General features: G+C 42.2%; 1 protein-coding gene across 4 annotated transcripts in view; it reads right to left on the bottom strand.

The window, feature by feature from the left end:
• WASF3 (WASP family member 3) overlaps nt 1-17303 on the bottom strand; it is a 93646-nt gene extending 76343 nt beyond the window's left edge. For 2 of the 4 annotated variants that reach the window (XM_036831637.1, XM_036831640.1), the window contains exon 1: nt 17232-17303. The gene's annotated coding sequence lies outside the window, so the exon portion shown is untranslated. The other 2 variants (XM_036831638.1, XM_036831639.1) reach the window with 2 other exon arrangements.
• Nucleotides 17304-22519: the final 5216 nt, after the last annotated feature.

The following is a 22519-nucleotide window of genomic DNA, read 5'->3' as shown; positions in this document are numbered from 1 at the left end:
TGAAACTGTAAGTCAATTCCAATAAGCTGTCCTTCATAGTTTCTGTAATAAATAATTCTTTGGCTAACAACCAGACTCAATATTCGGCAGTGAATAGATCAAATATCGATTAGGTTAACAGAGGCCATACAGGCTCAATTCTAGATCCTATGAATACTGTTTCATAAAATTATGTTCACTGCCTAGTACTGGAAATTAAAGTCACACTTTTACTCTGAAAATAAGCGCTCTAGAGAAGCACTCTTAGCAAGTATTTCCCGTGAATTATAATAAGACACCCTCATTTGCCACAGTCAAGGATTTTCACAGTAAGGTCTTTACAACCCTGAGATGTTTCATCTGTATTCCAGCAGAAACCATCAGCCCTCAGGAGAAAGCAACAGACAGGCTCCCCATCCTGTTAACTCACTGGCCCCCGTGACTAAGCCATGATGAAGTGCCTTTGTTGTAATGCTTGCTGGATCTCCACAGTCCTGCAAAACCAAGGGTGTCTTTTTTTTCTCATTTTTTCCTGGAACGGAGGGGGATGGTAGGAGAGCACCAGAGGTGCCACTTAAAAGTTAGAGATTTCAGTGAACATTAGGCAAAAATGCAGTATCTTCCAGGAGGTCAGAGATTCACTGCCCTGAGCCCAAAATGAACTTCACTGAACTGAGTTCTCAGGATCCTTTTGAGCAGGTCACTTCCGGGTGAGCAGTGGCTTCTGCCCTCCAAACCTTTTCGGGCTACTGAGGTAGCAATCACACCGCTGAGGCCTGTTACCATCTGCCCCTACTATCCGAGGGGAATGAAGCGGTCCTGACAGCCTCCCGACCACAAAGGCAAACCTCAGGAAAGCAAGAGTGGCTCCACAAGACTGTCACAGCTTTAAGAAGGAAGAAGGGACATTCTACAGATTACAGAAGGATAATTTAAAGACAGCTCCCAAGCCCCAGGACAGTGTGTTTAGGGCCACTTTTCTGAAAAACTGCTCAAAGAAGCAACAAAAACAGGAAATTCATAACTAAAAAAATAAATGCTTTTTAATAGAATAAGGAATTTTTAATGAAAACACCACCTAACATAAAAGAACTGTGCTTGGGTTTGAGGATCCCTGGGCCCTGCTTCCCCCCTCACCTGCGCCGACTCTGACTATGACTTTCTCTGCATCTTCTGTGCGACCGTTTTGGGCACAGACAGAATAACGACAGGTGTACAGGAGAAAGGGCCCCCTGCTGAATCAAGTCCTCAGCCAGCGTTACCCATTCATCCGCTGCTTGAGGCCCAGGAGAACTTTTCTGTGTCTCATCCATCAAGGAAAATCATCCTACTTTTTCCCATCCTTGCTTGTCTCTGTTGCCCCTGGAACTTGCCCTCACACGAACTGGGACCGTCTGAATAAAAAGCTCCCGGAGAGGACTGCTGTAGTCATCAAACTTGATCATATAATGAAGACACCTGACACGTAAATCGTCAGACGTGCGCTCTTATGAGAGCTGATACACGTTGCCCACGAACTCTGTCCAAGCCACGGCACCTTAGCTGTTACCCTCTTTTCACTAAGACCCCAGGCTGCAAATTATCACTTTGCATTCATTTCTTTCTGCCCCATTTTTAAACGTCCATAGAGGTGCCCGTCGACATCTTTCTTAGTGACTCATTATGCCCTCAAGGTATTGACCCTCTTAGGAGATCTGTTAACAGCTAGGAAGGACATCTAGGTTGTTCTGCCCTCTCTTCCAAGGTGTGGTCCCAAGACACACACACAGGTCTGAAGGTTTCTTAGGAATTTTCTTGCTGTTGCTATTGTTCTTTATTCTGCCGATTCCTGGGCGAATTTTTACTCTCAGTACAGAAGTCAACCCTTCATTCAGTATTCACGTGGCTTCCTTTACTCTTTACATCAACTCTGTGGGGCAGGCATTGTTTTCTTAGACAAGGAAGTCAAGGCTCACGGAAGTTAAGAAATGGCCCCCAAACCACACAGCTAACAAACGGCAAAGCCAAGATGTGACCCCCAATCAGTCCGGCCCCAAACACCTGCTCTTGACTGGGTTGCCATTCTGTCTCTCGTCGGGTCTGAGAGGCACTCAGTCATCCAGCCCTGAGCACATCCCACTGTGCTCCAGAAACAAGACAGCATTTATTGGAAGTAGGTGAAAAAAAGAAAAGAAAAAAATAAGAATAGAAGCATTAAATGAGCTAGAAATGAGACACATACAGAAGGCATCCCTTAGATCCTGCACATCTGCTTCAGGTGAACCACAAATTTGGTTCAAGAACCTGTAAAGGGGAATCTAAGGTTTTACAGAATAGTGTCCGCAAGCCACACATCTACCAACCACTAAAAGAAAGTGCCTTTACTCCTGATTCTAAGACCTGGAAGCAATTCCAGCAAACATAGAGTCCACACTTACTGACATCCTATCCCAAAGCAGGGGCTGAATAATCACCAAGGCATATTCCTCTTTCTTCAATGTTCCAAATGGTCCCTCTGTTCTGATTCCAGAGCCTAGCTGGCATAGCGTCATAGCAAACGACTGTCAAGGAAAGAATCTCTAGTAAATGGTCATTAAAAATAAAAAGCCAAGAAGCTCTGATTGTCTTCCATTGATAATATAACTTGGGACCCCTTGACCACAGAGCAGTAGTTTTGTAACTTTTTTTTTTTTTAACAAAATTTTCATCAGAATGCCAAGCAGCCAGAAGGGAGTAACTCTGGTTGGAACTAGAGTGAAAGCTTCCAACCGATTTCTTCATCATAACTTCTCTGAAACTTGACAAGTCACTCAGGACTGTCCCCTGTCCTCCCCGACACTTACAGCTAACCCATCTCCTACTGCTTCCTTCAAAGTTTATCGCTTGTTTTCCTTCCAAAAGGAGCAATTAGCAGCAAAAGTAAAACTCGGGGTAGTAAGTCTATTAAATACATACATTCTTGAACATACATACAGAGGATATCTCAGCAAATTAAGAAAACTGAAGCAATACGCAACAACTTACATATGGCAGCAAGGAAATATTAGTGACTAAGAAAGTTATAAAACTATGCTAGATTTAACAGTGAGAGTATTAAAACATAACATTAGGATACAGCATTTACCGTTTATACATCTGGGGGAGAGGGAAGGAAAACATCAAAAAGCTCTGGTCAACTCAAACCTCTCTGGGTTTCTATTTATTCAACTTTCCTAAAATGTGATTTAACTAACTACTGTTCATATCCGTAACACTTCAGAAATTCTGGGAACTTAAATTTAAATGAAATTTGCCGAATCTTATGATTTATTTTAGTACTTTCATGAGAAGACCAGGATGAATCAAATTTCACTCAATTTAGGAAAAGAAATCACATTCCATTCATCCAGATAAGGAAGGATTCCTCATTTCACCAATGACCAATGCCTGCAAAACAAACATCTTTAAAAAAAAAAAAAAGAAAGAAATTCCAAAATTACCAGAAATAATTTGAGGCTGACACTAGAATTAAAGGGGGGAAAAAAAGTCAACAAGCACCAAAATGTATTATATGAAATCCAACACTTCAGAAATAATATTTGAATGCTAACTGGACCTACAAACGCATATGCAGCTAATGCTTGGCTGCTTTTATACAAAGCCCATTGAAAGTGGGATTCCATTCACTGAGGTTCTTTGAGATGTTCCTGACAGAAACAGAAACTGCACAAATTTTTAAGCTACTTTATGCTACAGCACTTCTGAGGGAAAAACAACATGAAAGCCAACTTTTGAACATATTCATATTAATAAAAACCTATCCTAATACCCTTCTAAATGGAAAAACTTCAGAGGTTATTTTTAAATGCAAATTTACATATTGGAAAGCCAAAAATACACAGTAAGAAATGACTGGAAATACAGGCATCTCTAATTTTCAACATCTACGGTTTTGGAAATGCAGTCAATCTGGAAATCACGTGTTTTCCGGCATGATTCAGTTTCATTTTTTCTGGGCTCATTCATTCGTTTCTGATGACCATGCACAATCAGTGGGCACGCTAACCGTTAGGAATGCTGTCTCCTGGTGGAAAAGGGTCATCACAAGGGTGTATATCGTGTCTAAAGATCACCGCAAGGTGGGGACAAAGAGGGAGCAAGATACAGAGAATCATGTTTTTCTTGTCTTTCATTCTTTTTCCCACAAAAGTTCAAAGAGACCAAAAAAATAATGGTAAAATAGGCACGGTGATAATGGATGTGAGATTGTTATATTTGCAAAACAACCCAAAATATAAATGTCTCCTCAGCAAAGAGAACTGTTATTTTCAACCTTATTTCCTATTCTTGGCACTTCAGTTTAACGTTTGTCTGGAATCAGGCTACTCACCTATGTAATCCACGGAACATTAAAATATTTGAATTTTGTCTGTCTACCATCTCAAATTACTCAACAAAAGGAAAGCAAAAAAAATAATAATTAAATAATTTGCTTATAATGAATCATCACCATCCCTCCCCTTCTCTAGCTTGGATATTTTATTTACTTTTGTATTTTAATCTAGTTTCTCTCTTCTTGTTGTTTTACAGTTTCACAATAGAAAGACAGTTCCACACAATTATCATTCTAAAATTCTATAGTCTAAAACACAGTCAACATAAATAGGTACATGGATGATTTCCATCATTTCCTTTAAACTCATTTCCGTTTTTCCTCTCACTTTTAACCTACCAAACCAAATTATTACTGAATAACATTTTAGCCTCAGACAACCTCTCAAATGTTTCTTTGAAAAGATGAATGTTAATTTTAAAATAAATGCTTTTCACCTCTCTTTAAAAAAATAAAAAATAAAACACAGTCACAGATCACTTTTCGACAATTTTGAGGTTAAGTTCTACCTAGATGGTAGTAGATTAACAAAACTGACAAACCTTTAGAAAGACCACAAAAAAAAAGGAGAGAAATCACAAGCTGGTAAAATCAAGAATGAAGAATAGACACTGATCACTACCAACCATAAAAACTTCACAAGGATTATGAGGGAATACTCTGAAGAAGTTTATGCCACCAAACTAGACTATTTAGATGAAAAGGAAAATTCCTGGAAACATACAAATTAACAAAACTGACTTTAAAAGAAAGCGATAAGCTGAATAAATGTATATAGCAAGTTAAGAAATTGAATTAGTAATTAAAAATCTTCCCACAGAGAAAACCTCAGGCCCAAATGACTTCACAGGTGAATACCTAAAAAACAAATACCAATCTTTCACAAATTTTTCTAGAAGAGGAAACACTTCCTAACTCATTCTATGAAACCAGTTTTATGCTGACACCAACACCAGACAAAAATAGCACAAGAAAACTACAGATCAATATCCTTCATGAATTAGATGCAAAAATACTCAACAAAATATTAATAAATCAAATCTAGAAACACAGAAAAAGAATTACATACCATGAACAAATGGGATTTATCCGAAGAATGCAAAGTTGGTTTAACCTCCGAAAATCAATTAGTACTATATGTCATATTAATAAAAGACAATACTACATGGCTGTCTCAATAGATACAGATTTTTCTTCCACAAAATCCAACACCCATTTGTGGTTAAACACTCCCAACAAACTAAGAATTGAAAAAATTTTCCTCAACCTGATAAAGGGCATCTACAAAAACTACAACTAACATCATACTGAATGACTGAATGCTTTCCCCTTAAAAACAGGAATAAGGCAAGAATGCCCATTCTATTCAATATTGGAATGTAAGTTTCACCCGGTGCGGAAGGCAAAAAAGAAAGAAGGGAGGGAGACCATCCAGATGGAGAAAGAAGTAAAATTATCTTGCTAGTCAATTTCATGACTAGTGCGTGTCATGATCCTATATGTAGAAAGTCCTAGGGAATCCACAATGACACTACTAGAACCAAAAGACAGGTTCTACAAGGTCACACGACACTAATCAGTACACAACAATCAAATGCAGTGACCACAAAGAGGAAGCACAAAGGGGTTTCTTTGTGGTGACAAACGGTCCACAACTCAACAGCGGTTACGTAAATCTATGTATGAGATTAAGGCACACAGGACACACAAATGAGTGTGCGTACAAACTGGTGAAATCTGAGTACGGTCTACAGATTGTACCCATGTCAATTATCTGGTCTTGATAGCGTACTATAGCTATGTAAGATGTTACCACTGGGGGAGTCTGGGTGAAGAGTACATGTGGCCTCTCTGTTCTACTTCTGCAACCTCCTGAGTCTACAACTGCCTCCAAATAAAAAGTTAATTTTTTAAAAAATCAAGTGTTTTTCTATAAAACAGCAACAATCAAAAATGAAATTAAGATCCTCAGGTAATTCTTCTGTGCAAATTTGGGAACCACTGTCTTATACCTTTTTCAAGACGGCAAGAACAGAAGTTACATAAGCATATGACATACCATCATTCCGAAATACGTTATCAGTAAAATTCCCAAGTTTGTCTACACATTAGAAATCACCTAGAGATTATTTAGAAATTTCAAAACCTATGCAACACACCAGACCACCTAAATCGCAATTTCTGGGACTAGGACACAGGCATCAGTACTTTCTAAAAGTCTGCAGGTGAACCACTGTCGTAAGAAGCAACAATATTTTTGTTTAGAATCTCTTACAATCTAAAACCTCAGAGAGCTGTTGCTCACGAGTGACACTTATCAGTCTTTACCTCATTAGAAATTAAGGCAGAAACGTTTTAAATATTAAATCACTGAAAAGGACAAAATAAACTTACGTGTTAACATAAATATATCTTTAAAGAAAAATAACTATATTTCTCAAGACAAAAAATTATTGGCATGATTATATTTTTGCAAGTTTTTTAATGTCTGGCTTAAGAGAAGGCAGCTAGATGTTCATATCTGCTCTCTGAATTCAATCTGTTGCGATATGTTGTTTTGGTTGCAGTATATGAAGACGATTCAGTCTCATACAGATCTCTGGTTGAAAACAGGAGAAGTGTTTAATAGTCTTTTCAGGTAATTGTGGCTCCATCATGTAGCCTCTGAAAGACACTGCATACTCTGAGAGGATGAAAATAAGAAGGGCAGAGAATGTCTTAGTATAATTATGAAAATAAGTATGATCTCACTGACCCCTAAAAAGGTCCTGGAGACCCCCAGGAGTCCCCGGACCATACTTAGAGACTTGCTGGCTTTAAGTATAGAAGAAAGGAAGACTAATAAGGTCTTACGCTTTACAGAGAGATAGGACTTCACTGAAAGATGGGCAAGTTAAGTGTAGAATTAGACAGGGAGAAGGGGGGAAAAGCTGGCTCAAAAACCAAGTTGATTTTCACTGAAAACATTAATACCTAAAAATGAGTCAAATTAGAACTAGACACTAGCTGAAAAGGAGAGCTATATCCAAACGTGAGCATAAATGTAATCTATAAGATAAATTCAGGTATTAAAAAATTCCAGCTTGCCAAGGTGAAACAGATTTTTTTTTAATTACATTAAAAATCATTTATAATAGATTCAAATGTCCCCTTCCAATTCTTTTTCTACTTAAGTTTTTAAGACTTTTTTCTCAGAAGTATTTCACATATACAGAAAGGTTCACAGCCCCCAAAATGTACAGCTTGAAGAATTATCACAAAGTGGACAAACCCAAGTAACCACCATGGAGGTCATAAAACAGGACACTGCCAGCTACCTCAGAAGTGCTCTCCATGCCCCACTCAAGTATTAATCCTTTATTCTTCCCAAAGGTAATCACCTTCCTCACTCCTAACACCCCTTTTTAATTTTATCTAAGTGAAATCTCACAGTTATGGACTCTGTTATGTCTAGTATGTTTTGCTCAACATTAAATTTGTCAGATCATTGTTGCATGTAGCTCAATTTTTTTCATTTCTATCACTGAATAAGGTATGACTACACCACAATTTACTCAATCATTCTTCTGCTGATGAACATCTGGGTTGTTTCCAAACGGGGCTATTACAAACAATGCTGCCGTGAACACCAGCATACACAAATCTTGGTAAAGTCATGCATTTCTGCTGGGTGTATGTACACCTAGAAGAGAGATTCTGGCTCATAGTGTATGTGTATTCTCAGCTTTCGTACACAACGCCTGTCAATTCTCCAACATGTTTGTGCCATACACACCCACTGGTCAGGGATACGAGTGCCGTCGCCCCATGTTCTCCATGCTGCAGACCGCTGGTCTTTTCCATTTTAGCCAATCTGATGACTCTACGGTGGTATCTCAGGATTATTTCAATCTGCACTTCCTTATTCCTAATGAATTTAAGCTTCTTTTCATATGTTCACTGGCCATTTGTATGTCTGCATATTTGTATATTTGTAAAGTGCTTGTTCAAATCTCTTAGCCATTTTTCTGTTGGATTACCTAGCTTTCTTATTGATTTCTTCTAGTTCTTTAAATTCTCTAGGTAGGAGACATGTCAGTTTACATGATTCAAACATTCTCTTCCAGTCATTGGATTACGTTTTTTAATCTTAATGGCATATTTTAACAAACAGAAGTTCTTAATTTAGTTCAATTTAGCATCTACTCATTCACGGTCAGGGCTTTCTATTTAAGACATTTTTCCCTACTCTAAGTCATGAAGCTACTCTATATTATTTTTTACCTTTCATCTTTAGATCTACAGTCTGTCTGGCATTGATTTTTGTGTATGTTATAAAGTAAGGGTCAAGTGTCATTTATGGACATCCATCTCAAGGATCACACACCAATGACCGAAAAGACCATCCTTTCCAAACTATTTTGCACTTAACATAATCAAATGTCTACACATGTTTGGTTCTGTTTCAGGGCTTTCTGTTCAGTTTCATTCGTCTGTTTGCCCACACTTGTGCCAATACCACACGGTCTAGAATATTACAACTTTATAAACTCTTGATATCTGATAAGTCCTGCCACCTGTTGTTCTTCAAGGATGTCTTGAAATTCTCTGCCCTCTACATTTAAATAAATTCTAGAAACAGATAGTCAATTTCCACCTCCTAAAATTTTTTCATGCTATGGACTAGGGTTGAACAGTATAACAATTTAGGGTGAACAGACATCTCTATATTTAGTCTTTCATACCATGAACATGGTATATTCCCTCTTTTCTTACCTGTTCCTTAAATTCTCTAAATATTTTATGGTTTCCTATGTAAAGGTGTTATAAATTTCTTGCAAGTTCTATTCCTATATATTTGGATTTTTAATGCTATTATAAGTAGTACCTTTATTAACTTCATTTTCTAATTGTTCATGGCCATAGAGAATCTAGCAACCATGCTAAAGACACATCTTAAGTCTAATAACTTACACGGATTCTTTTGGATGTTTCTGCATACACAATAGTTTCGCCTGCATATACCGAATTTTTTTCCTCTTTTCCAACTCTAGTATCTTTTATTTCTTTTTCTTATCTTACTGCAATGGCAAGAACCTACAACATAATGCTGAATAAATGTGATAATTACAAGCATCCTTATCTCATTTCCAATTTTAGAAGATAACTTTTCATTATTTCAACACTAATATGATATTTGCTCTAAGTTTTCTTACCGATACTCTTCCTAGTTTGCCTAAAAGTTTTTCATCATGAATAGATATTAAATTTTAGTGTTTCCTGCATCTAATGATGACTGTATAGTTTTTTTCTCCATCATTAATATGGTGAGATGCGTTGGATTTGTTGAATGCTAAACCGACACTGCATTCTAGAATAAACACAAATTGTTCATGATATATTATCATTTTATGTTGATAGATCTAATTGTTTTTTAGGATTTTTGCAAGCATGTTCATGAATGAGACTGTCCTATGATTTTTTTCCTTGTAACATCCTTGACAATATTAGATGTTAAGATTATGCTGGCCTGGCAGGACTTTCAGGCTCAGAGGATTTTGTCCACCTGATTCCAAATCTCCTCATACATTCTCCCTCCAAAACATCCACAAGGAGAGCAAAAAAATCCACATATGATCCATGCCTTCCAGCATTAATATAGGAGGCAGAATACAACGGCCTTCAAATTATCTGTAAGTGGAGGAATAAACTAACTGAATTCCAACAGAGCTTCCAACACACACCACTGCAAGCCTAGAAATGCTTCTCGTGCTGAGTCACTGACACGTTGCATTATCCAAGTAAGCCCACCACATCTAAAACACCAACTTGGGAGGCTCAACCATCACTGAAAGTACAGGTTTTGTTGTTTTAATTCCTGACCCTCATGTAGTTTTGATTCTCATTATCTATATACAGCTTTATTATTATGAGTATTTCCTATAAGTTCATTCAAATCTTTATTTAATGGCGGACAAGACAGACAAGCCCCCACTGCTTATGTCCAATAAAATCATAAGCATCTCAAACAGTAAAAATTTGGATAAAGTATACATTCCATTTAAAAAAACTGTACATGGAACTTTTACTTATACACAGTTGATCTAAGTTATATCAGTGTCCAAAAAGAGAAAAAATGCTGAGTAAATATTAAAATGCAGGGCAATATTGTTTGTCTCAAATGAAATTTGACTATCAGTAGCAACCAAATAGCCTAAGAAATAAAGCCACAAACTTCTAAACTGCATAGCAGAAAAAGTAGCCATAAATGTAGTTTAAAAGAAAAATTCTGTCCTAAACCCTTTAATGCCTAATCCCTAATACAATTCTTTCAAATGATACCCTGAAGTTTTGTCATGGCCATAATTTTTTTTTTGGAGGGGTAGAATGGAAGGAACTGGGCATATTGGAAATGGAAGAAGTCTTTCATTAGCCTATGTGACGCAATGGACAAACAGCACAGAAGCTGTGCATTTTTAATTACAGCTCAGGTAGGGACTTCATTATCGCTGATAAGCCCTGTAACCGTTCAAAATTGCAATGCCAATTTTTAAAAAGAAGTAACGTTTTAATAATCTTCCTCCCTGGGATATCTCAAAGAACAATTCCCACTTTAGTCAAGCCTTTGGAAACAAAGTTGTTTGCAGTGTGTAATTAAAATCTGAAGGCAGGTGACTGGGGAATTTGGGGATTTCTGTGACTGCTGGTTTTTAAACCAATAATCAAGGTAGTTAACTCTAAAAGGTGTACAAAAATGGGAGACAAATCCTATGGAAAACTAAGAACCAAGATATGTTTTAAATCTACAGGGTTGGTTATAAAACAAATGTTTTTCTATTTCTATTGAAACAGACGAATGTCCTGTTCTGAAAAATTACAATCATGCCCCCAAAATTAAGATCTTACTTTGCAGAGATGGAAAGTGAATCTATTCCTCCCCTTTCTGGGCTGTGGACAGCCTCGCACAGGATGAGACCAACATGAGCACAGGCTCTATCTCCTTGCAACTTTCTGGTTAATGTCATCCCCTTTGGATTGGATATTTTGCTCCCTCCTGTTTAGATACTATTCATTCCTTCCATGCACCACAGGGAGTAATTCAAATCCATGCCTCTCCTTAAGCGTTCACTCTAACCTGAGGAAAGAATACCACCCAGCAAAGAGTTACAAAGTCAACTGAAAGCTGATATCTGCCTAGGTAACTCCCTAACACAGGACTACATAAGGTAATAGGCAAAAACCAAAACCCCCTGTGTCATACACATATTTTGAGGAGCTGAAAAAATAAGTGTGACATTAGTAGGGCAAAATGACTCAGATCAAGTTTTTAAAATTACATAGTAGGGGTAGTGTTCTGTTTAGGTCACGAATCAAAACTTATGACATATTCAGTCAATGAAAAAAAATCTGTTGAAGCTCTTCTATGTGCAAAGAATAGACTATTTCACCCACTTAGCTGATAAAATATGGCTACATGCGTTGTGGTTCACAGTCAATCATATCCATACTTTTATATTACAACAGAATTTCACTAAACTGTTCGCGTGCACAAAAACAAGTACCAGCACTCAATGAGAGGATGCTATGAGATGAACTAAAATGCAACGGTTGCAGTAGGCGATGCAATCTTTGGATTGCACTGGAGCACAACTTTTACAGGTCCAATACGGTTTTCAGAAATCAGAAGTACTCAGAGACCAAAGGTCACATCAGCTGGGGGAAGACAACATGTGTTATCACTTCGAGCTAAGGCTATGACCTAACGAGGCCTTTACCTGAGGTTATCTGACAAAGGCAGACAGGCCTATCAAACAGGCACCACGCTGTCTGGTTGTTGACCACGAGGAGTTTACAGTTAAGTGAGCAGGACAATCGACCCTCTGCCTCACCTCTCTAGCTTCTGACGACAGGAGCTTGGCTGTATCAACAGTTATCACCAGTAACTAGCGTGACACATAGCAGGCACTCAAACACGTGTGGACCTCCTGAAAAGAACCAGAAAGCAAAAACTGAACGAAAAAAAGTAAAATAAATAAAACATTGAAAAAGTTCAAGAATATATAATACAGCTGAAGACATCTTTACATTAATTTCAAGACCACTGTTCCAGAAGGTCAAAGGGCATCCCAACAACAGGAGCAAGGGACAATCTCACTCGTACAAAGTTCAGAAATGATCCCAGATGCTGTGCTCAGGGTCAAGGCCCAGAGGCTCTAGTAGACCTGAAAGGTGGGAAAATACCCTGGGATGTTTGGGACGTTTAAAATTAAAAAAAAAAAAAAAGTCAACAGAAGCAAAGAGCTAACCTCAAAGAGAACAGGCACAGGTCCGGGCAAGAAGAAACACAACAGGGTGGCTCTAAAGGTCAGGACTGAAATCCGAGTATGGAAAAATATTCTAATCTAGGGACATCTATTAAGTTAGGAGGATAGGCTCTGACACGAAACAAACAAGACTGGCCTTGAGGTAAGTGGCTGAGAAAGCACCGCCAGGACAGGGCAGCAACGGAGAGGACGTCACAGATAATGTGACCCCAGAGGACACCAGGACCTGGGAATAGACAAGGCTGTGAGCACATAAACCCACCCTTAGAAGGACCACCCGCCCTAGGAAAAGCACGCCTTAAAAGGAAAACAGCATCCTAAAAAGACTGTTTTAATAAGAGAAACAAAGTCACTGTTAAAAAAATTCCACCCTGCGCCAGACGTTCCTCTCTAGTGAATGCCCTTCTCTCCTCTTCAAAATCCAGCCTCCTTTGACTGGCTTCACCCCCTGAGCACCATCACCCCTTAATCCACAGCAATAAGGCTCCACTGTGATGCCTCTTGCCGAAATCAGTAATTACATCCTAGGGCTAAAACCAATGGAAATTTTGAAACCACCATCTAGCAACCTCTGTCTAGCAACCTCTCTCTCTTGGTACTTTAACATGCACAAATCCCTCCATTAAAAACGAAAAAAAAGGTCCCCCTTCACCCACCCTCCTCTGTCATCCTTCAGCACCGGCACACTTTGCGGCCCCCGCTCACTAGGAAACCCTCTTACAAACCAGCCATCTCACTCCTGTCCCCATCACTGTGTCATCACTGCCGTCAGCTATGTTACAATGACCTGGCTGTTGTCATCCCTCTTTGCTGAGGTTTTCCTGGACCATGGCTTCCCAGACACCCATCCTTTCAGTCTCAGTGTGGGAGCCTATCTTTTAAACACAAGAGTCCTTCATATCCCATTCTCCCCACTCCTTTTCTTTACGCATGCTCTGCACAAGCTTCTTGAATCTACTCCATTAACAAAGGCAGAGGTTCTAGAACTTTCTCTTCTCACTGCACCCGTTCACTCAGCCCTGATTGCAAGGAGAAATGCCTACTGAGTAGTGGAACCATTAGATACGTGCAAATAACGAGTATCTATGTCCTAGCAACTTAGTATCCATTGGAAAACAGCACACTTCAACTGAGAGAAAATGGGTATTTCACTTCTCTCTTCAGTAAAGCACAAACAGCATAATTTCTCACACCTTGGGGTCAGACTGGATGGCACCTCCCCCGTGCCCTGGTCCACACCGATCTACACGCAGAACAGCAAGCAGTGAAACCCCAGCTTCGCAAAGATGACGTCATCAGAAGGAACGTGACGTAAACTCCTGTAGAAACCGTCCACTCCTCTGAGCAGGCAGGTCCCGCAGGGCTGACAGCTGTTTGCACTGCTGAGCGCCCTTCATCGAACTCATACTCCCTGCGAGTTCACTGTGGCAAACAGTTTGGGAACCGGTGCTGAGAACTCTCACACGCGTGCCTCCGGTCCAGACACCTCCCAGTATCCGGATCCCAGTGCAGCCACTGACCGCCGCGTCCCGCAGGCACCTTGAACTTGACAAGGGCAGCATCTTTCCCCCAAACGGCTCCGGCCGTTTCTGTCACCCAGAGGGGAGGCCAGGCCCCTCCTAACGGGCCTCGCAGGGCCACCCCTCCTCCTGCCACGCGGCGCCCCGGCCCCCTCCCCCCACGCCGCCCTGACCTCGGCTCTAGCTGCTCCAAAGCCTCGTGTCCCCGACAGGCCTCTGTACCCTCTCCTTCCCCCCTGGCACTTCTGGGGGCGCTTTCCTCGTCTCTCCGAACCGTCCCCAGGCTCGCGTTTCTGGTCATCCTGGGAGCTCCGCGCGGGCCCGTTCGGAGCACACTGCGCCGTGACCAACAGCTCCCACGGTCCCAGATGCCGCCGAACCGGGAGCTCATCCGGGGCCCACGGAGGCACCTGCCTTGCTGCCCTGTGTCCCCGAACACCCCGTGAACCCTGGAGTTCGCTGAATGAATGAAGCGGTCCGGCCACTCGCGGGATGCTCCACGGCCCTCACCGCGGGCTCTGCCTCAGCAGCCGCCGCGTCGCACGGGAACCGTTCGTCTCGGCACACCATGAGCATCCTGAGAGCTGTCGTCTCTTATCTCTGCAATCCCAGCATTGAAACAGCAGCGCCCGGTACTTCGCAGGCCTCCACTAAAGGGCTTTTGAATAAAAAAGGCGACTACCCCATGGCATTACGTGCGGTTACCCCTGGAGAAAGAAACAGGACCAGACGGGGGACGACAGGACCGGAAGGAAGGGGGAACTCAGACTTCCTGCTCCACTTATCTCTTCAGTGATAGTAAATGTATGTTACAACATGGCTATTTACGCATTGCTGGTCTACGATATTCCTGCATTACCAGCCTAAAATGAAATCAGCTGGGAAGAGAACCAGCTGGGAAGAGGTATGCATGGGTCCCAACGCCAAGAGCAGCTCCCGAGAACATCTGACCTCAAAGAGGAAAACCAGGCCCTGAGGAAAAAAAAAGGACTGAAAAGAGAAGTCGAACATCTGCAGTCTGTCCAGCCATATGGAGGCGCTCCCAAGAAAACATAAGGAATGATAGCAGCCTGTGAGTGGAAAACACAATCTCGAATATTCTTCAGAGAAGGTCCTGGGAACTCTTAAAGACCATTAGCAGCGGCCCACGAGCTATATGTTGAATACTTATAACAGGCAACTATTTCAATCAAAATGTTCCAATAACCAGAAGGTTCCTTGCCACATGAAGGCTTCCATGGGAAGGGTAAGGCGTGTCTACAAGGACACACTGAGAAGAGATGGGTGCTATGATGTTGGCAGGACCGCTCGGCAAAGTGTGTTTTTCCACCTTTATTTTCAGAATTTTGTAAAAATGGTGTAGCACATCATTGCCTATTAGGTCATAAATCTGAGGCAAACAGAAAACAATGCTATAATGCAACTTCATGTCAGCAACCAGAAATGCAAGAACAATTTTTATAAGGAGATAGTTCCAGAACAAGCTTCTTTTCACTGTGTTAAGAAAACAGAGACTACAGGTCAGACGGTAACTATATAAAGCCAACCAAACTTTCCAACCTAGTGAGCTTGAAACATCTGAAAAGACACAACTCTCATGAATATCAATTAAGGAGGTCTTTAAAAAATGAAGAAAAATGAGTATGATGTGGACACTCTTAGGAAGGAGACCAGACACACAATGAGAACTGCCTATGGGAAAGGCCAAACCCGGCTTTCTTTCGTTTAACCTCTCAAGTAGATAAAAGAACTAGCTTTAAAGAATCTCTGCATTGTTTCACTGCTAGAAAAGGAAAGTTGGGTAAAGCACGTACAAAAAGAAGCAACCAGCGTTCAATAGAATTTGCCCTAGAGGCAATAGAGAAGTAAGTCAATTATAACACTTTGAACCTAGTTTTGATAGAGAAGCAGACATTTTAAGTTTTAGACAAACCTAATTTTTTAAATATGCAAAACATTTCTAATGGCTGGCTCCTGCCCTTAAAAAATGTTTTCCGATTCTTAATCTTTCAGGCCCCACGATGCATTTGATTTGAAGAGCTTCAAAGCAGAAACAGGCCTTTTTAATTGTCAGTTGTTAAAAACTTAATAATTACTGCTAGTAATAACTGAGAATTTAAAATTCATCCCCAAATGAGAAAGAATTCCTATTCCGCCCAATAGCAGCTAAGAAACGAGATGCTCCATTCATCCTTAAACCCACAGCTGAGTTTCTTAATAATTAAGAACTCTGCTCTCCACCAGGGAACTCTCCCTTGCACAGAAGCTGAACCAAGAAGAAATCGCCATTGCCGGTTAAGCAGCACACACGGAGAGGCAAAGGCTTTCCCCTCGCCGAAGCCCCGGCGCGGAGGAGGCGCCAGAGCCGGGCCCCGCCGGGAGAGCATCCTGGGAGGACGCATCCCGGCCCACGGGCCCCGGCGCTCCCCGTCCCCCCGCCCCGCAGCGGGCCGCTCGCAGGCTGCCGACCCCTTCCCGGCACCCGGAGCCCAGCCCGGCTACCAAGGCCGGGACCGGGACCCCGGGCGCCCGCAGCCCCAGGGGAGGGGGCACCGGCCGCGGGGAGGGCGAAGCCTAGGGGATAGGGCTGGACCCGGGCGGCGGGCACGCGGGGACTGGGCCAGGTGCGGCGAGATCGCACGCAGCCCGGAGGGACGCGAGGCTCCCGGACGCGGGGCAGCCCCGGGCCCGTGCGTGCGGCGCGGGCCGAGGCCCGGGCGCCACCTGCGGCCGGGATGGCGGGCGCCTGTCCCGCAGCCGGGCGGCGCACACCGGGGCCGAGGGCCGGGGGGCGGCGCGGGGCGAGAACGGCGCCGGGCCGCGCGGCGACGGCGGGAAGCCCGGGCCGGCGCGGGAGCCGGCGGGGGAGGATGCGCCGGGCTGCAGGGCGGGGCGCGGGCGGCGGCGCGGCCGCAGTGGGCCCCACCGCCCGCCCAGCGCCCCGGCGATGCAGCAAGTTCACTTGGCTGCGGGGCCCGCGCCCGCCTCTGCCTGCGGGGCAGCCGCCCGGCCCGAAGCCGAGCAGCGCAGGGGTCAAGGCCGGGGACAGGGAGTCGGCCGGCCGCAGCCCGTACTCACCGGTCCGTGGTTCCGCCCCGCCGTCGCCGGCGCGCCTCGCTCCCAGCTCCATTGTCCCGCCGCCCCGCGGCCGCCCGGCGCGCCCCTCACCGCACCGCACCGCCCCGCACTCAGCGGCGCCAGCGACGCCGCCTCCGGCCCGGCCACGGCCGCGGCCACGCCCCCTCCCTTCGGTTGGGCCAGGCCTGAGCGAGAGGGGGGCCCAGCGCCTGCTCCCACCAACCAGGGCCTTCTCACCTGCCGCTGCTCCCGTATTGGCGAGCGCCCCGGCCAATGGGGGCGGCGGCAGGAGCGCTGGCGCGTCGGCGCCGGGGGTCGGGGGATTGCGGAGGAGGTGGCTTCTCGCCCTTCGTCCTCCGCCCCGGGTCGGGCTGAGGCTTTGGCCGGAGTCCCTCCCAGAGTGGACAGGTAGGGACTCTTTGGGCAGAGTTTGCCTGGGGGCCGTGCAACGCCTCCGCTTACGATGTTCCACTGCAGTCCCTTTGGGTTTCCACCCATACCCTAACCTTCCCTAGGTTTGAGGGCTCTTGGAGACAGAGGTCCATCTACCTGTGTGCTGCAGAGTTGAGGGTTCACAACCCTGAGAGGATTACAGCCATGCCCTCGGTTGGTCTTAATGCCCTTCTCAAATCCGTCAGCACTCTGCCTGCAGAATCTTCTCATTCCCTCTGCAGATTCCTCTCTTCTTATCCGCCCCCCGACTTGAGTCTCCCTCCGCCCAGATATGAGAGAATCCACAATACCTATTAAATACAGGGTATCCCTTAAACTACCCAGCCAAGCCCCCTGGCAGTGGGACTTGATTGATGACTCAGGGGTAAGCTTAAGGAAAGAAAACGGAGGAGGAAAAGGAAGGACAGGAAGACAAGAAAAAAAAGAAAAGCCAATTATGTTCTCCTAGGTCCTGAAGGAAAGGGGTTTAAAAAATCAAACAGAAGTGTTATCTTTATTTTACTTTATTTTACTTGCCTTTATTCTGTTTGGTTTACCAATAAGGTCACTAAATTGAAAAGCTTTTAGGAAATAAGTTCAAATCCCAATAAAGAGTCCTAGAAAAAGTAACTCAGGTTGTCTTTACAGACATGTGATAACTACCCACACCTGATCCGGCTCGTAACAGCAACTAAATGCTAGGAAAATGCATAGCAGCTGATAACAATTTTAGCAAAGTTTGCAGCACCAGAAATGCAGAAGAAAAAGCATGCATCCCTCTTCATGTGTAATCTATTAACCTACATTACTTCCAAAGGAAGCGTTTTTAAAGCTCTATTTTAAGGTGACATATATTTAGTTTCCATGTCATGTCAACATGAAATATTCTGGTCATTAATAAGGTAAACAGGATTTTAGTGAATTATTACAGTGCTCTGTATTTGTAATATTGATACTAGGGTGATAAATTTCTGTTGCATTCAAAGCTGACTTGTTATTCAAGTTGAAATGGCTTTCCTTCATTTTATCTTCATTTACCCAGGGGAATAGCTTCCAGGTCTATATTTAGGTCATTGATTTAGAATTCAAAAATGTGAAGGTGTAAGATACCCAGAGTCTGTTTTCAGGGTTGCTAATCACATTTCCCTTGCTTCTCCTGTCTTCAGTGACCCCCCCCCCACTTTATATGAACTGCTGCTACACTTAATTTATACCCACTATTAGCCCTTAATTGTACTGTCCTGAAGTGTTCAGGATTGTTTCATATAAGTCGGTTTTATCTCTAATTAGATGGTAAGTTCCATAAGGATAAGGTCCTTATTTTATACTACTGTTTCCTTCCCCTGTGATGTCTAGTGCAGTGCTGAACATGTAGTAAATATAACCCTACCCTTAGTATCGTGTCCATCATGTAGAGAATTTTCTTCAAATATAGTTGTTCTGTGAACCAGCCCTTTAAATAAAATTGCTCAGAGCAGTTGCATTAAGGGGCTAATGCCTCATACTTAGCTGGAAAAATGTTGCCAAATCAGGGAGTAAATTGGTTGCCTGGAACAGAAACTTGAGTAAAATGCATACCAACAGGGGTTGCTTCTTACCACATGACAGGAAGTCTGGAGACAGCCTGGAGGGTCTGCAGTATCTCCAGGGCGTCAGTGTATCTCAGGCTCCTTCTCCCCATTGGCTCTGCTGTCCGTGACATGTGACTTCGTCTTCCTCTCACAGGATGGCTGCTCCCCTTGTGGACATTGTATCATATTCTGGAAAATGGCAGGGGGATGGGTAAAGGATGTAAGATCAAAGAGATGCCCGCCAACTGAATCTTCCCCCTAACAACCTTTCTGGGAGGCCCCAACCAGCACCTTCTGTTTGCTTCTTATTGGCCAGACCTGTGTCACACCGTGACACACCGCTAAGTGCCAAAGCGTCTGAAATACTAAGTAATATAAGCCAGGGACCTTGTCTGCACCAATGTGAGGGTTCCGTTACTAAGGGAAAAGGGGAATGCAGTTTCTGCCACAGTTGCTGAATAAATGACATTCTCTATTCTCTCCTGTTTATTTATTCATGAAATGACCCACTTTCTTTTTAAGCCATTCAAATCGCAGTAAGAAAACAACCCAGTATAAAAATGAGCGAGAGATCTGAAGAGATGCCTCATCAAAATAGAGATGGCAATATTCAGATGTCAAATAAGCATTATATGTCAGAGAACTGCAAGTTAAAACAATGAAATGCCACAACATACCTTCTAGAATGGCTAAAATCCAAAAAGCTGACAATACCAAATGCTGGCAAGGATGGGGAGCAACTGGAATGCTCATTCACGGCTGGTGGGAATGCAGAATGGTACAGCTGCTTTGGAAGACAGCATGGCAGTTTTCCACAAAGCTAAGCATAGTCTTACCATACAACCTAGCAATCGAGCTCCTTGGTATTTACCCAAATGAGTTGAAAACGTAGGTCCACATGAAAACCTGCATCCAAATGTTTGTTTATAATTGCCACACACTGGAAGCAACCAAGATGTCCTCCAGTAGGTTAACGGATAAACAAACTGGTCCATCCAGACAATGGGATGTTATTCAATGATAAAAAGAAATGAGCTATCAAGCCATGAAAAGACATAGAGGAATCTGAACTATATATTACTAAATGAGAGAAGCCAGTCTACATACTATGTGACTCCAACTATATGACATTCTGGAAAAGGCAAAACTATGGAGACGGTAAAAAAAAGATCACTGGTTGCCAGGGGTTAGGAGGAGGGAGGAATGTACAGGCAGAACACAGGATTTTTAGGGCAGTGAGACTGCTCTGTATGATATTATAGTGGTGGACTCGTCATACATATGTCAAAATCCATAGACTGTACAACCCAATGTATAACACAAAATGGGACCTTCATGTAAACTATGGACTTTAATGAATAAAAATGCATCAATATTGGTTCATTCATTGTAACCACACTAAAAGAAGATGTTAATGATAGTAGAAACTGTGTGAGGGGCTAGAGGGGTAGGGGGTGGGTATATGGAACTCTATGTACTATCTGCCCAATTATTCTGTCAATCTAAAACTGTACTAAAAAATAAAGTCTGTTAATCATTTTTTTAAAAATGGGAATCATAATTACCATAATGATGTCAACATACTGAGGTTACCATAATAAAGAGAAAAAATTTGCTTTGGAGGAGTCACCTTTGTTTTATTTATGGACCTTGAATGCATTCACAGACAAATTCTATTGCCCTTCAACTATTGCTAAATCTTAAAAAATTCTTCACATACACTTTTTTTTTTCAGTTTTAGTTCTGGGTAAAAGATTCACCAATTGTCTGCACATTGCCACTTTTTTTCCTCAGTCTTTATCAGTCTCTCTCTCCCTCCCTGTCTCCCGCTGCCACTTTATCTATCTCTGTCTCCTACCTCTCTGCACACAAGAATTTTTTTGTTACTCAACCACTGAAGGTGAATTGCAGACACCCAGACACTGTACCCTAAATATTCCAGCATGTATCTCCAAGAACAAAAATGTCTTATTCTATAATAAGAGACAAGCAGAGCCTACGAAATGGGATCACAGAGACTAGGTATCTCTAACTTCTCAAGACTTCATTACTCCCTTTTTTTTCCCCTGTAAATATTGGTCCAACCTGATATATAGTGCCTTTATGCCCAGGAACTGATATCATGCTGAAGCAGGAAAATTAAATTTGGGAGAATGGGAGGTGATGATAAAGCATTGTGCTAAAGAGAATTCTGGTGATGTGAAGCGATCAGTCATTTTGTGTTCCATGAAATGATGTGTGTGGAGCACGTGGTACAGCCGGTCCTGACCCGCCAGTGAGCTGAATGCACGCTGTCCGGTGTTATTATAACAACTGAACAAGCTCTCGAGCATGTTCCTAATGAGATCCTCACAGCTATATTTTTTAAACCTTTTGAAATGTGCCATCTTCCACTTCACCCTTGCCTGGTCAAAATATTGGATAAATTCCCAAAGTTAAAATGTAGGCAGTTTTAGTGTCATCTTTACTTAGAATCAGATGAATCTGAGAGTGATGACACCGTGACTTTTTCAAGACGCTTTATAAATGAGATACTGTACTCAGTGATTTACTTAAGTTCTCTTTTATCATTACTAAGTCTTTAGTGGAAAAACAATTGTCATTCTTTTTACTTAATAGCATGTCATCTTACATAAAAATTACAAACTGTTTTGCATTAGGAAGTGAGTTCAGTCTCACTTCAGGGGAAGCAAAAGAACAAGAGTGGTTACTAATTAAAAGAACATAATTAGAATATGTGAGAAATCAAATTATAAGAGCACAATAATTGTCAGCATTTTTGACATGTTCATCTGTACTTGTTCTTAGAATGAAGTGAAATAATGACTATAAGTACCTCAGTTTTCAAGAGTTAATTTAGCTCCATACATAAATCTTTATAAACACACTTCACTTACTTAGCTTTCTTTTGAAGGAGAGTATCTATTTTTATCTTGACAGTAGAGTGAGATAAATACACATATCTACATACCCACATCTCACAAGAATAAAATCTACCCCAGAAAAATGAGGAGCTTTATCTTCAGTTGGAACATTAGCCCAATTATCTCATGAGAGCAGGGCAGTATATTGATATTAACCTTATTTTCAAGTGACGAAAATTATGGGAAGGTGAAAATAATTCACACATATTGACAATTCATTATTTGCAGTATGATGTGCTTGTTATATTTAACATTCATAACATCTATTCAGTACATGGAATTACACCCATTTTACAGATAGGGCACAGAGAAATTACGTTATTTAACCAGGGTCACTCAAGAGTCAGTGATATTTTCGTGG

Source organism: Balaenoptera musculus, chromosome 18 (genome assembly GCF_009873245.2).
Source record: "Balaenoptera musculus isolate JJ_BM4_2016_0621 chromosome 18, mBalMus1.pri.v3, whole genome shotgun sequence".
Taxonomy (NCBI): domain Eukaryota; kingdom Metazoa; phylum Chordata; class Mammalia; order Artiodactyla; family Balaenopteridae; genus Balaenoptera; species Balaenoptera musculus.
The sequence above is the reverse complement of the archived record's forward strand: the minus strand, read 5'-3'. Positions and strand labels throughout refer to the sequence as shown.